Below are 13,555 nucleotides of genomic sequence, written 5' to 3'. Positions count from 1 at the left end.
ATATGTGACTTGCTGTGCAAACTGAAACCTCAGTGTCTGCTGCCACCACACCTTGCTGCAGGTCTTTTGTAGTCATTTTATGATTTTTGAACACCTGCCTCCTCAGGAATCTGGGGACAGCTTTCTCTTTCTGCCACGGAATCACAAAACACACATAAAAAAAGACCTGTCATTCATGGTAGGTGTAGACCTCGGTCAACCACATTTGGCCCCTGCAACGCGAACATTAGAACCCAGTTGGTTGTTTAAAGGCAGATGAGGGCACAATTCAGACCATAAGGCTCCCAAATTTACAAGTACGCCCCCGGCTTCACCATAGCGCCAAAGGGGTCCATGGCACAAGTAAGGTCAAAAACTCAAAACTCAAAGGAAAATATTCTATTTTGGACATTTGCACCATCTTCCATTAGCAGTCCTCTGCTGTTAAATTCCCAGACGAGCTTATAAATAGGGCGTTAAATAGACAAATGGTTTCACTTTTTCTTTTTTTTTTGTAACATACCAGTAAGCCGTTAAATGAGAGCAGGAGCATTTTGCACGATGCACCCAGCTGAGTCACGAGATGCCGGGATTTTTTTTTTTTTAATGAAATAAAGTACATAACAATTTGGTATAAAGTCCCAGCAGGTACACGGCTTATAACCAGCTTTAGGATTTGTAAAGAAAACACAACAAAGGTCAAGATCCCAACATTGCAGGAGTCGGTGGTAACTTCTAAATCAACAACCATTTTAAAGGGCAACGTCAACGTGACTACGGACCATAAAAGTATATACAGAGTTTATTGTGGCTCTGAAACGGCAGCCGGTTTAATAGGATATTTGACATGTTTATAGACGGAGATTTACGGCCTCGGTAATAAACACCTTATTACTTACAATCCTGTCTGTTACCCTAGAAACTTAAGAATGTCACTTTGTTAAGAAAATGGATTCGTTGACATAAGTATCTTGACTGAGTTCGCCACTGCGGTTAACCAAAATGTATTTGCTCCTGAGGAAGAGGACAAATCCCTTCTTGTGCTACAATAAGGTTCATTGCAAAGTCACAACAACATAATGGCTACCGGCAAATCCCCCATCCCCACCCCATACCTGGCCGTACGGGTAGTCAAATTTATTTTTTTTTGTCTTTTTTTGTAGTTATGGTGAAGGATCATTTTGGAAGGATAAACATGTTCCTCCGACACTTGAGGTGCTGATAGTTAAAAACCGCAAGGCAATGAAAAAAGAAAACAAACACTAAGCAGTCGAGACGGCAAAACTCTCCGAAAATACGAAGGGATCTAATATTAAAGTTTATATTTGCTTCCATAGATTCCGAATGATATAAAGGATGAGTAACCATCAGGAATAGTCTCCCTAAATATGTATCAGTCGGCTGGGGGGCTCACCACATCGGGTGGTCATTTCACAAAAACAACTCTGTGGCCCGTAGTCCCAGCCGCCTCTTGGCATTTGAAGTCATGTCCGTGGGGAGGCGAAATGGGTGGATGACTCCATCAAGTCAAGTCGAAGTCATTGGATTAAACTCTCTCATCACTGGGGCTTTATACTGATAAAATTGGCTCTTGGAAACCCTTGGAGCACCATTTTTTTTTTTAAAGACATCCAATTTATTTTGCACAAAATAGATTTTAAAATCACAAAGTGAAATGTGTCGTCAATGTCACAAAAGGTATTTTGGGATCACCAACCGATATCTCATTATGAAGCACAAAATTAGCCCAAATCAATAATACAAGCAAATGTAAGAAACTTTCTAATACATCTTATCAGAAAATGATCATTTCTACACTTCTGAGCCACTTCTTTTGCCTGACTCCTGAATTCATCATTGACACAGAAATACAGCTTTAATCATCCTGTTAAAAGCAAGACATATGGCCAGTTCATTGAAGGTTTAGATTATAGCTGCCTATGAAAGTTTATGGAGAGCGGAGGAAGAAAAGGATGGAGGAGTAGATTGAGAGAGGCATAGAGACCATTTTGCTACTTTCTAGTGTTTTATCTCACCCTAGTACGGAAGTCACTGTTACACTGCTGGGTACTGCTTTATAGTGTTTTTTATGTTGCTGCTTTCTAATAAGTGTTTGTCTTACCTTCATTGCTGTAGTCATTGTTACACTGCTGGGTACTGCTTTATAGTGTTTTTCATAGTGCTGTTTTCTAATAAGTGTTTGTCTCTCCTTAATTGCTGTAGTCATTGTTACACTGCTGGGTACTGCTTTATAGTGTTTTCCATGATGTTGCTTTCTAATAACTATTTATCTTTCCTCCATTGCTGGAGTCACTGCTACACTGCTGGATAATGCTATATAGAGTTTTCCATGGTGCTGCTTTCTAATAAGTGTTTATCTCTCCTCCATTGCTGGATTCACTGTTACACTGCTGGTTACTGCTATATAGTGTTTTCCATGGTGCTGCTTTCTAATAAGTGTCCATCTCTCCTCCATTTCTGGATTCACTGTTACACTGCTGGGTACTGCTACATTGTGTTTTTCATGATGTTGCTTTCTAATAACTATTTATCTTTCCTCCATTGCTGGAGTCACTACTACACTGCTGGATAATGCTATATAGTGTTTTCCATGGTGCTGCTTTCTAATCAGTGTTTAGCTCGCCTCCATTGCTGGATTCACTGTTACACTGCTCAGTACTGCTATATAGTGTTTTCCATGGTGCTGCTTTCTAATAAGTGTCCATCTCTCCTCCATTACTGGATTCACTGTTACACTGCTGGGTACTGCTATATAGTGTTTTCCATGGTCCTGCTTTCTAATAAGTGTTTATCTCTCCTCCATTTCTGGATTCACTGTTACACTGCTGGGTACTGCTACATTGTGTTTTTCATGATGTTGCTTTCTAATAACTATTTATCTTTCCTCCATTGCTGGAGTCACTGCTACACTGCTGGATAATGCTATATAGTGTTTTCCATGGTGCTGCTTTCTAATCAGTGTTTAGCTCGCCTCCATTGCTGGATTCACTGTTACACTGCTCAGTACTGCTATATAGTGTTTTCCATGGTGCTGCTTTCTAATAAGTGTCCATCTCTCCTCCATTACTGGATTCACTGTTACACTGCTGGGTACTGCTATATAGTGTTTTCCATGGTCCTGCTTTCTAATAAGTGTTTATCTCTCCTCCATTGCTGGATTCACTGTTACACTGCTGGTTACTGCTATATAGTGTTTTCCATGGTGCTGCTTTCTAATAAGTGTCTGACTGTCCTCCATTTCTGGATTCACTGTTACACTGCTGGGTACTGCTACATTGTGTTTTTCATGATGCTGCTTTCTAATAAGTGTTTTTCTCACCTCCATTGCTGGAGTCACTGTTACACTGCTCAGTACTGCTATATAGTGTTTTCCATGGTGCTGCTTTCTGATACGTGTTTGTCTCTACTTCATTGCTGGATTCATTGTTACACTGCCGGGTACTGCTGTATAGAACTTTCTATGGTGCTTCTTTCTAATAAGTGTTTATCTTTCCCTATTACCGTAGTCCCGGTTATACTGCTGGGTACTGCTTTATAGTGTTTTCATAGTGCTGTTTTCTAATAAGTGTTTGTCTCTCCTTCATTGCTGGAGTCACTGTTACACTGCTGGGTACTGCTTTATAGTGTTTTTCATGATGTTGCTTTCTAATAACTATTTATCTTTCCTCCATTGCTGGATTCACTGTTACACTGCTCAGTACTGCTATATAGAGTTTTACATGGTGCTGCTTTCTAATCAGTGTTTACCTCGCCTCCATTGCTGGATTCACTGTTACACTGCTCAGTACTGCTATATAGTGTTTTCCATGGTGCTGCTTTCTAATAAGTGTCCATCTCTCCTCCATTGCTGGATTCGCTGTTACACTGCTGAGTGCTTCTATATAGTGTTTTCCATGGTCCTGCTTTCTAATAAGTGTTTATCTCTCCTCCATTGCTGGATTCACTGTTACACTGCTGGGTACTGCTACATTGTGTTTTTCATGGTGCTGCTTTCTAATAAGTGTTTTTCTCACCTCCATTGCTGGAGTCACTGTTACACTGCTCAGTACTGCTATATAGTGTTTTCCATGGTGCTGCTTTCTGATACGTGTCTGTCTCTACTTCATTGCTGGATTCACTGTTACACTGCCGGGTACTGCTGTATAGAACTTTCTATGGTGCTTCTTTCTAATAAGTGTTTATCTTTCTCTATTACAGTAGTCCCGGTTATATTGCTGGGTACTGCTTTATAGTGTTTTCCATGGTGCTGTTTTCTAATAAGTGTTTGTCTTTCCTCCTTTGTTGGAGTCACTGCTACACTGCTGGGTACTGCTTTATAGTCTTTTACAAGGTGCTGTTTTCTAATAAGTGTTTGCCTCACCTTCTGTGCTGGATTCACTGTTATACTGCTGGGTACTGCTGTACAGTGTTTCCCATGGTGCTTCTTTCTAATATGTGTTTGTCTTTCCTCCATTGCTGCATTCACTGTTACACTGTTGGGTACTGCCTTATAGTGTTTTTCATGGTGCTGCCTTCTAATAAGTCTTTATCTTACCTTCATTTTTGGATTCATTGTTACTCCTCTGGGCACTGCTGTATAATGTCCCCAGGCAGCTACTTTTTAATAAATATTTGATCTCTCTACCAGTGATGGATTCATAGCTACATTGCTGGGTACTGCCGTATAATGTCTTCCATGCTGCTATTTTTAATAAGTGTTTGATCTCTCCACCAGTGCGGGATTCAAAGCTACACTGCTGGGCACTGCTGTATAATGTCCTCCATGCTGCATTTTATTGGTTATCTCACCCCAGTGATGGGTTCACAGCTACACTGCTCAGTGCTGCGGTATGCTTTCCTCGTGCTGCTGCTTCTGAATACGTGCGACATATAGACAGGAGAGCAGGAATCTCTCATGTCTGCGAGTGCTTTTTATGGGAGATATCATAGATGTTAGTCAGCCACTAGAGATAGAATCTATAGCGGGTGAAAAATGCAGGCTACAAGTCAAATATTGACAAAAAATAGTGTTTTTCCTCGTGTACACACAAACACGACAGCTACAATAATTTTAAATGGAAATGAAAAATACACTTTTACTAATTACCAAAAAGTTTCACAAAACCAAGTAAATCAATAAAAAATATTTATATATTTGGACTATAACATATTGGGTCGCCCTTGTGACAAAATATTGTTCTTATTTTCTGTAAATCACATTTTGGGCTGAAGAATATTTTGTGTCATTTGAGACATAAAGTAGCATTTATCTAAATAGACTTCTGTGTAACAAAATGAAAATAATGTGACTTCCAAACAACTTCAAAGCCCTTCCTTTTTCCTCCCGTTATGATGCAATCTTATTTTTGGAAGGAAGAAAATAACCATAAATTTCCTGCCGCCCTGCATGTTAATATCATTTAGTTTGTGATATTCCTTTCCTATTATGTAGGAGATCTTGGACATCTTGTGTTGATTCTGTTTTATATACAGTGTCATGATATAAACTAAGCGTTAAAAAAATGCATCCAACTGATAAAAAGATATTTTTGTGAGCACAAAATGCATTTCTTGGGGCAAAATAAGTCAGACACGCAAACACATAGCTCCTCACTTACCTCGTCGGTAGTTAACAGCCCTCCATGTGCTGAAAAATTAAAATAAACAAGTCAAACCCATTAGTTCCCTAAGAGCCATGTGCAAATAAAATTATGTCTCCCGTCTCCAAGAAATTACAAGCTGAGATTATCCTCCTCTCACAATGGCCAGGCTAAACAACATTTCTTGCGTTCGGTGATTCAGATGACCGAAGTTAGGGGATAATTTTATGTTGAAAAATTAAAAAAAAAAAGAAAGAAAACATTTCTGGTAACCAATTTTGCGGGAAACTTTATTACACAAGAAGTAACCCAAAGATTTACACATCACTTCAGGGATATCAATCCAGTTAGGAAGCATGAGCGATGGGAAATTAAAGAGTTATGGTAATTCCACCCTTATGCATAGCATACGGGATAACTTGAAGATTACTGCCGGATTGACCGCGATTCCGAAATCAGGGATCTGGAACATCTTGAACTCACTCCTGAATAGAGCGAAGGTGCTCATGCTCAACCATTTTGATTGCCAAAAATATCTGATCGCAGCGATCGGCTTTCTCTGTCAGTCCCGTACATGATAACGGGAGTGGAAGATGAGCACGTGAACCTGTTCAGAACGGGGCGACAGACCCCCGTTTTCTGCATTATAGAGCCCTGATCTCAGGGTCGGATCCACAGCAATGAGCCAGTTATCCTTTGAATAGAGATTGAGGGAATTTGGGCACTAACCCTTTAATTTCACTGTTTCATGAGCAGTGTTCTCCAACTCCAGTCCTCAAGAACCACCAACCGGTCATGTTTTTAGGATTTCCTCAGCATTGCACAGGTGATGCAATTATCACCTTGACTATATTAAGGAAATTCTGAAAACATGACCTGCTGATGGTTCTTGAGGACTGAAGTTGAGGAACACTGCTCAAGAGCATGAAGCAGATACCAGAACAATAGATGCACTGGAGAGCAGAAGAGGGACTGGTGCACATTGCGGCTACAGACAATTCTACTCTCATTATCCATCAGATTCTTCTAGAATTTTCCATTTTGCTGTGGTCTTGGTCACTACTGGTAGCATGAGGCCTTACCTGCAGCCCATTCAGGAGACACAGGCTCGGGTGGCTCATCCATATATGATGTCAGAAGAATCTTTGCTGTGTCTCTAAAGCATGGAGCGAATACCAGGACACGATATAGGAGAAGAGTTGGACAGGAACGTAGATGGGCAGCCGTCCAGTAGCTGCACCGGTATCTGCTTTTTTCTGTGAGGAGGAACAGGAGGAACAATGCCAGAGCCAAAATGACCTGAAGTGGATTTCTGGTGACCAAACTGACAGAAATAAAAGTTGGCAACAAGGGCCCGACGTCCGATAGTAGGACCTGTACTCACACCAGGCAGCTCGATTACTATTCACCAGCCAACACTAGAATTGGCAATACCACCGATGGCACGCCATTCTCAGCACAGATTAAGGCAGATTCACACTGACAGGAGGGAAAGATTCTAGAGATCCTGTGCTTCACATCATCCACCATGATCGGCTTGGCCTTGGATCAGTGACGGTGTGGAACATAAGCTTAAGGGGACACACAAACATCTATGTAATGGCCAATAGTTTCCTGACTGCTTCTAGGTATTGGGGTGAAATCCTTGGAGCCATTGTCTGACCTTATACTGGTGCCCCAGGTTCCTCCTGGTGCAGGACATTGCCTAGACTTATGTAGCCAAAGGGTATGGGCATTTTCTGCATGAGGAAGGTATTAAAGGGAACCTGACAGATGATACACTATGCCCAATCCATGGGCAGTATGTAGCAAATACTGGTTGTATGACCAAGTTGCACGGGAGACTAGTCGGACAGGCACGTCCCTGGCGGCTTCTCCATGTGAGAGACACCTGTCACTCTAAAGAAAAGGGGTAAGAAGTAGCTGCTGGGGACCACATGTCCAACTAGTCTTCTGTGCAGCTTGGTCCCTGGCTGCTTTTAAAATGTGTTTTTCTCTGAAATGCCGCAGCGTTTCAAAGTCAATCATACTTGGCGGAAATCATACAGCCGGTGCCTGATACAGGTTCCCTTTATTGCCATTGAAGGTTCCTTCCGTTTTCCATACCTGAATCCAGTTGGGAATATCTAGGACATTATTTGTTACTGTACCCAATGCTGAGAGTAACACCTAATGTCCTGATCCGGGTCTAGGAGGAGACCACCTAGGGCACCATCCACCGTCTCATCAGGAGCATGGCCAAATGTTGTCAGATGTGAATATGGACTTATGAGGGGCCGCACATGACACTGGATAATATCATGTCTCTGGCACCAGTTAGAAAAAATGCTGCAGCTTGTTTGTCTATGTATCAAATTAGACCTGATGAAGAGACCTGAGTAATCTCGAAAGCTTGCAATTTGTTACCATCTTTTCAGTTAGCCATTAAAAGGTATCACCCACTGCAGACTCTAAAATCTAAATATCTTTCTATCTACTGGCTAACACGGTACAAAGATATATATTTTTCTTATCATTTTCTGAATGGAACAAACTTTGATGCTCGATGGAGACTTGTATGTTTCTTACTCATTTGCCCACTAATTTTGTCCCTGGCCCCAGTGATCCGGTACAGCATTCTGTGACTTCTATTGCCTACGCTGCTATTGCTACTGTATCTGTTTATTGGCATAAGTTATAAAGAAAAGGTGTTATTGATGAGATTAGCAAAAAATATACAAACTAAATAAATTGCTTGAAAAGTTGTTGGGAGCAATTCATTATATGCTGAAGGCGATTTTACAGTATGGAAAGAAGAAGACTCATTGCTCTAAAGTTGTTCCCCTAATGGTCAGAACTTATAACTTCTGCCCTTGTGGCACTAATTATGGTACTAATGTCTGATTATTATGATACAACTATAGGGCAATATTTTTGACAATGCATAAAGCTCTTGTATAAATGTCGCGGGTGTGTCAGGTGTGACAGACAGTCGCTCTGGAGCCGTCTGCAGAAAGCCACTGTGCTTGTTATATCCTTCTTCCTTTAGGACCCAGCAGCTAACTCCACCTTCTGCTGCTGATTGACACACCCTTGCTTGGTAGTTAAAAACTCTCAGTTTCTTCAGAGAGTCACTGGTGATAGTTCTATGTACCACTGTGTTGGCTTGGAGCTCTAGCAGTTGGCTAGTTTCTTCTCTGTTGCCCTTGGATGACAGTTGGCGTTATCTGTCTGGTGTCTGCTTAACCTAAGTGTATCCCCTTTGTTTGTCTACGTTGTTGTCTTTAGTTTGTATTGGGGATTGACTAGTGTTCACCCTGTCCCCTCCCTATCTAGGGCCAAGCTCTAGTGACATTCAGGGATTAGGTTCCTGCTCGGTGATAGGTGTGGAACCTATATAGGGACGATAGAGTAAGCGGAATGATATTAGATCTGCCTAGGGGTCTCAACTCCCCCTTTCCCTAGTGTTTGGGCTTCCTTCCCCTCTTCCTTTCGTGTTGCACTTAGTCTTCCCCACACCTTGTGTGACAAAAAAGTACACACCGCATGGTTCTCCTATCTGTCACTGTATGGTGGTATTGTAGAGGCAAAGTATGATATCTGGGCAATAATGGAGACATGACTCTCTCAAAAGTGAAGAGAAGTCTAAAATACACAGTACAGACCAAAAGTTTGGACACACCTTCTCATTTAAAGATTTTTCTGTATTTTCATGACTATGAAAATTGTACATTCACACTGAAGGCATAAAAATTGTGAATTAACACATGTGGAATTATATACTTAACAAAAAAGTGTGAAACAACTGAAAATATGTCTTATATTCTAGGTTCTTCAAAGTAGCCACCTTTTGCTTTGATGACTGTTTTGCACACTCTTGGCATTCTCTTGAGCTGCCATTTTGTACGGTAGTGGCACAAAAAGCCTACACCTCCCAGCAGGTGCCAACAGCCTCATGGATCAATGGTCAAAGTTAACAAACTGATGAATTCAGGGCATAGAACCCAATACTAAATATGTGACTAATAATAATAAGGCACTATTGTAATAAAGAGCCATTAAGTAAGTAAAAACATATCCTTAAAGGGTTATTACAGTCTTGTCTCCTAAAAGTATCACTTGTCTAGCGGAGAGGAGATAATTATTGGAGAATAAAATATCCCTTTTAAATTATTATCGTCTGTCAAAGTGTTAAGCATCTAATTTTGGGAACTTTCCTACAATATCAGCTAGTGCAGAGGGTAGATAGAAACATGACTCCAAATCATGGACATAGGAGGGAGGGATTCTGAAACTCCATCTTTGGGCACTAAGAAAGCTTCAGCCTCCCATGGCAGGTCCAGGTACAGTCTCAATTATTTACTCTATTTTACCCAATTGAAAACCCTTTGCAATAAAATTGAGAAAAACATTTTTAGTCTTTAACTTCTACAGTATCCTGTGATAGATCTAGAGCCTGAGGCTGCACTACTGAGCCTGAGGCTGCACTACTGAGCCTGAGGCTGGACTACTGAGAGCAAGGTTACACTGCCCGAGACTGTACTGTAGCGCCCTGAGGGTTCGGTCACTACAGAGGTATTGCATCTCAACCAGATGTGCAATATCTCACTCTCAGGTAAGGATGGAGTGTGGATCAGGACCCCGACACCTGCATGCATTACACCACATATCCGGGGGGCAGGGCGACCGATATGCTCCAAGTAGAGCACGACAGTCCCTGTCCCTGGCTGGAGTGGGGGGAGGGAACACCGACGAAGGGGGGACCCTGTAGTGCAAAGGAGGGAGAGGGCAGTTCCTGGGTGCACTTAGAAGGAGGTATAAAAGGTGGGCACCATCTTAGTTCTGTGTTCAGTTCAGTTCAGTCAGAGAGAGGAAGTGACAGAGTAAGGGCCACTGCATGGGGCTCTGCTCCGTAGGCAGGCCTAGCCTGTGAGGCCCAGCCAGCACTGAAAGAGCAAGGAGAGAGGTTTGGGAGTAAGAGGAGAAGACAGGGAGCAGAGGCTCAGACCGAGCTCTGCTCCGCAGGCAGGCCTGAGAGAGCGGCCGGAGCCTGGAGGAAGGAGAAGGAAGGAAGAGGAGCGGAGGAGGCTCCAGGAACAAGGAACGAAGGGACCCCAGGGGTGTGGACCGGCGAGTCGCCACCGCACGCCCGAATCTACCTGCGTAGGGGGGTCAGGCCAAAGGGGGAGACCGGTCCCCGAAGCTAGTGGAGGCGGGGAACTACCCTTAGCTAGAAACCGGAGGCTGTGACATTTTATGTGGCGCAGCCCCTTGCTACACCCACTAGGAATGCACCACATAGGGTCAGGGAAACGGCACCAACGTTCACCCGAGAAGGCCCGAGGCAGCCGGACAGAAGCGAGGTCACTGGTGGGGTATGACAGGCCAGAGGAAGGACACACAAAGGGGGTCCTGTGAAACGCTCCAAAGTTATCTGGGAGTAGGCCGAGCCCCTCACCTGGTGAGCACAGTGCGACGTGGGACGTTATGACCAGCTGGAGTAACGTGGATAAAGAACTGTGAGTAAAAACTGTGGACTGCATTACAGGACTCTGTGTCGTTACTGCTGCTCCCGCGCACCATCACCCCCAACATCCGCATTCACTGCCCTGAGGCTATACTCCTCCCATGGGGAGTTATACTATCCTCTGCTGCGCCCTCAACACCAGCCTCAGCGGTCTGCCCTGCAGCGGCGGTTCACTCTGACCGCAATCCACGGGTGGCGTAGTCGGACATTCAGCAAATAGACTGCAATTTGGTTTGACCGCCCTGGGCACGGACCGGGTCGCCGCCACGGAGACTACAACCCCCAGCATCCACAACAGGTCCGGTTACGGGTATCCCCACACACACACGGCCCGGGGGGCGCGTCAGTACCACTGAGCCTGAAGCTGTGTAACACAGGTGCCGGAATGCAACGCACAGAGACACAAGGCGGGAAAAGTCAGGGGTTGTTATAACTACTTTATATGTATTACAGTTATTCTGCAAGGGGGTTAGTAACAAGGGTAACAAACAGCAACTTGAAATAGCAATAAGAAATATTTTCAGTGAATAACAGTAAAGTTCTTTGCAAGAGTATAATGCACCCAGTCGTAGGAGTCACCATGTGAGTGCTCTTTCTCTTTATATGGCCCTAGCGGGGGCTCACCGGTTCTTCCCGCTAGGCCGCAAGTCTCTTCCAGATACAGTCTATCAGATCCCGTTTAGCCTCCCACCACCAACCGACCCCCACCCAACATGAGATCCTAATCCCAACTGTCCCCGGTACCGTGAGTGAGAATTGGAAGTGACGGCCCTGTTCACTTGCACGAATACTCCGTGGTTGCTGGCACGTCTCTTCTGTCACAGTCCTGGGGTAAGGGGGTCCAGACCTCGACTCTTGACTGGCGGGGTCGGAACCCGGGAACTTACTCAGTGTGGGGCGCAGGTCCTGACTCTGACCAATATGCGCAGGGCTCAGGGCGCTTTTGTGAGGACTCCGGAGCCTGTCAGGCGATGTCCAACTCTGGTGCAGCGCAGCCCTCCAGCTGAGGCCTGTTGCGCTGGGCTCTGCTGTCGCGCAGGAGCACGTCTGCTCCACTCTGCAGCCTGGCGCCAAATCTCTGACTGCAGTGTCTTCTCCGGTGCACATCCGCACCTTGCGCTCTCTTGGTGCCAAAAGCCCCCTGCAATCTGGCACACAGGGTTTTTATACCCAGGAAACTCTCTGGGTCACCTGATCAGGTCCAGCACACAAAGTCTCTCTCCATGCAAATCTGCTAGCACCATTTGGTTCCTGCTAACACAATTCTTTGTTTTACTTTCACTTGCAGTGTGTTCTAGAAGAGGTGGTGTTCGCTTACAGTTACTTAGTCTCTCTTGTCCATCTCTCTACAGCTGCACTACTGAACCGGAGGCTGGACTACTGAGCGTGAGGCTCCTCTGCCTGAGGCTGCACTACTGAGCCCGAGGCCGCACTACAGAGTGCAAGGCTGTACTGCTAGGCCTGGGGCTGTACTACTGATCATGAGGCTGTACTATTAGGTCTGAAGTTGCACTACTGAGCTTGAGGCTGCACTACTGAGCTTGAGGCTGCACTACTGAGTCTGAGGAAGCACTACTGAGCCCTTGGCTGCACTACTAGGCCTTAGGCTGCACTAATGAGCATTAGGCTGCACTGCTAGGCCTGAGGCTGCACTACTGAGCCTGAGGTTGCCCTACTGAGCCCGAGGATGCACTACTGAGCCCAAGGCTGCACTACTAGGCCTGAGGCAGCACTACTGAGCCAGAGGCTAAACTATTGAGAGAATCTGATGACAACACATTCCCTTCTTATTTTATTAGGTGCAATATCCTTCCTGTGGATCCAAATCACCGAATTCCACAATATCTGCACCCACTCCTGGCAGATATATATGTGATATGGCTCAAGACAAGGTTCCTCCAAAACACTACAAAATCGGATCAGAAACCCCTGGATTTACACTTTTTGTTTGCTCAGTAAACAGCACCACACCTGTCCATATCTGGTATTGCATTGAAGTGTTTGGAGCCGAGCTGTAATAACCCCACCACCTCTGGACCTATGGGTATAACTGTGCTATTAATGCCTTCTGGTTGGATATAAAAATCGATAAAAGGCCAATATTAAACTACCATAAAACTTAGAGCTGAGTTGCCTTTTCTTTTTTTTTTTTACTTAATTTTGACATTTTTAATTTCCAATAACAATATCCCATCTCATCGTGATATTTTTGGCCGTAACAATATCAACAAACCAAAAATCTCATTAAATTGATGAAATCCTTATCTAAATTGAATCTTGGCCTTATGTCGCCCTCCAGATACATTATACTATGACTGACACATACCAGTATTAATTGGAAAAATAATACATGCTAAGCATAATTTCCTATATGACTGTCGCCGTCGGCCGGGTGGGAATTCACGGCCCCGGTATCCAAAAATTGACATGATATCTACCCGGTCTATGGCTTTAAGATGAAAGAAATATA

General features: G+C 43.9%; 1 long non-coding RNA gene across 1 annotated transcript in view; it reads right to left on the bottom strand.

The window, feature by feature from the left end:
- LOC141169322 (uncharacterized) overlaps nt 1-5,751 on the bottom strand; it is an 85,682-nt gene extending 79,931 nt beyond the window's left edge. The window contains exon 1 of the long non-coding RNA XR_012252291.1: nt 5,598-5,751. This is a non-coding gene — a long non-coding RNA (uncharacterized lncRNA). The remainder of the gene's footprint in view (nt 1-5,597) is intronic.
- Nucleotides 5,752-13,555: the final 7,804 nt, after the last annotated feature.

Source organism: Phyllobates terribilis, unplaced genomic scaffold (assembly GCF_046119375.1).
Source record: "Phyllobates terribilis strain yellow unplaced genomic scaffold, ASM4611937v1 Scaffold_1__5_contigs__length_1240528914, whole genome shotgun sequence".
Lineage (NCBI taxonomy): Eukaryota > Metazoa > Chordata > Amphibia > Anura > Dendrobatidae > Phyllobates > Phyllobates terribilis.
The sequence above is the reverse complement of the archived record's forward strand: the minus strand, read 5'-3'. Positions and strand labels throughout refer to the sequence as shown.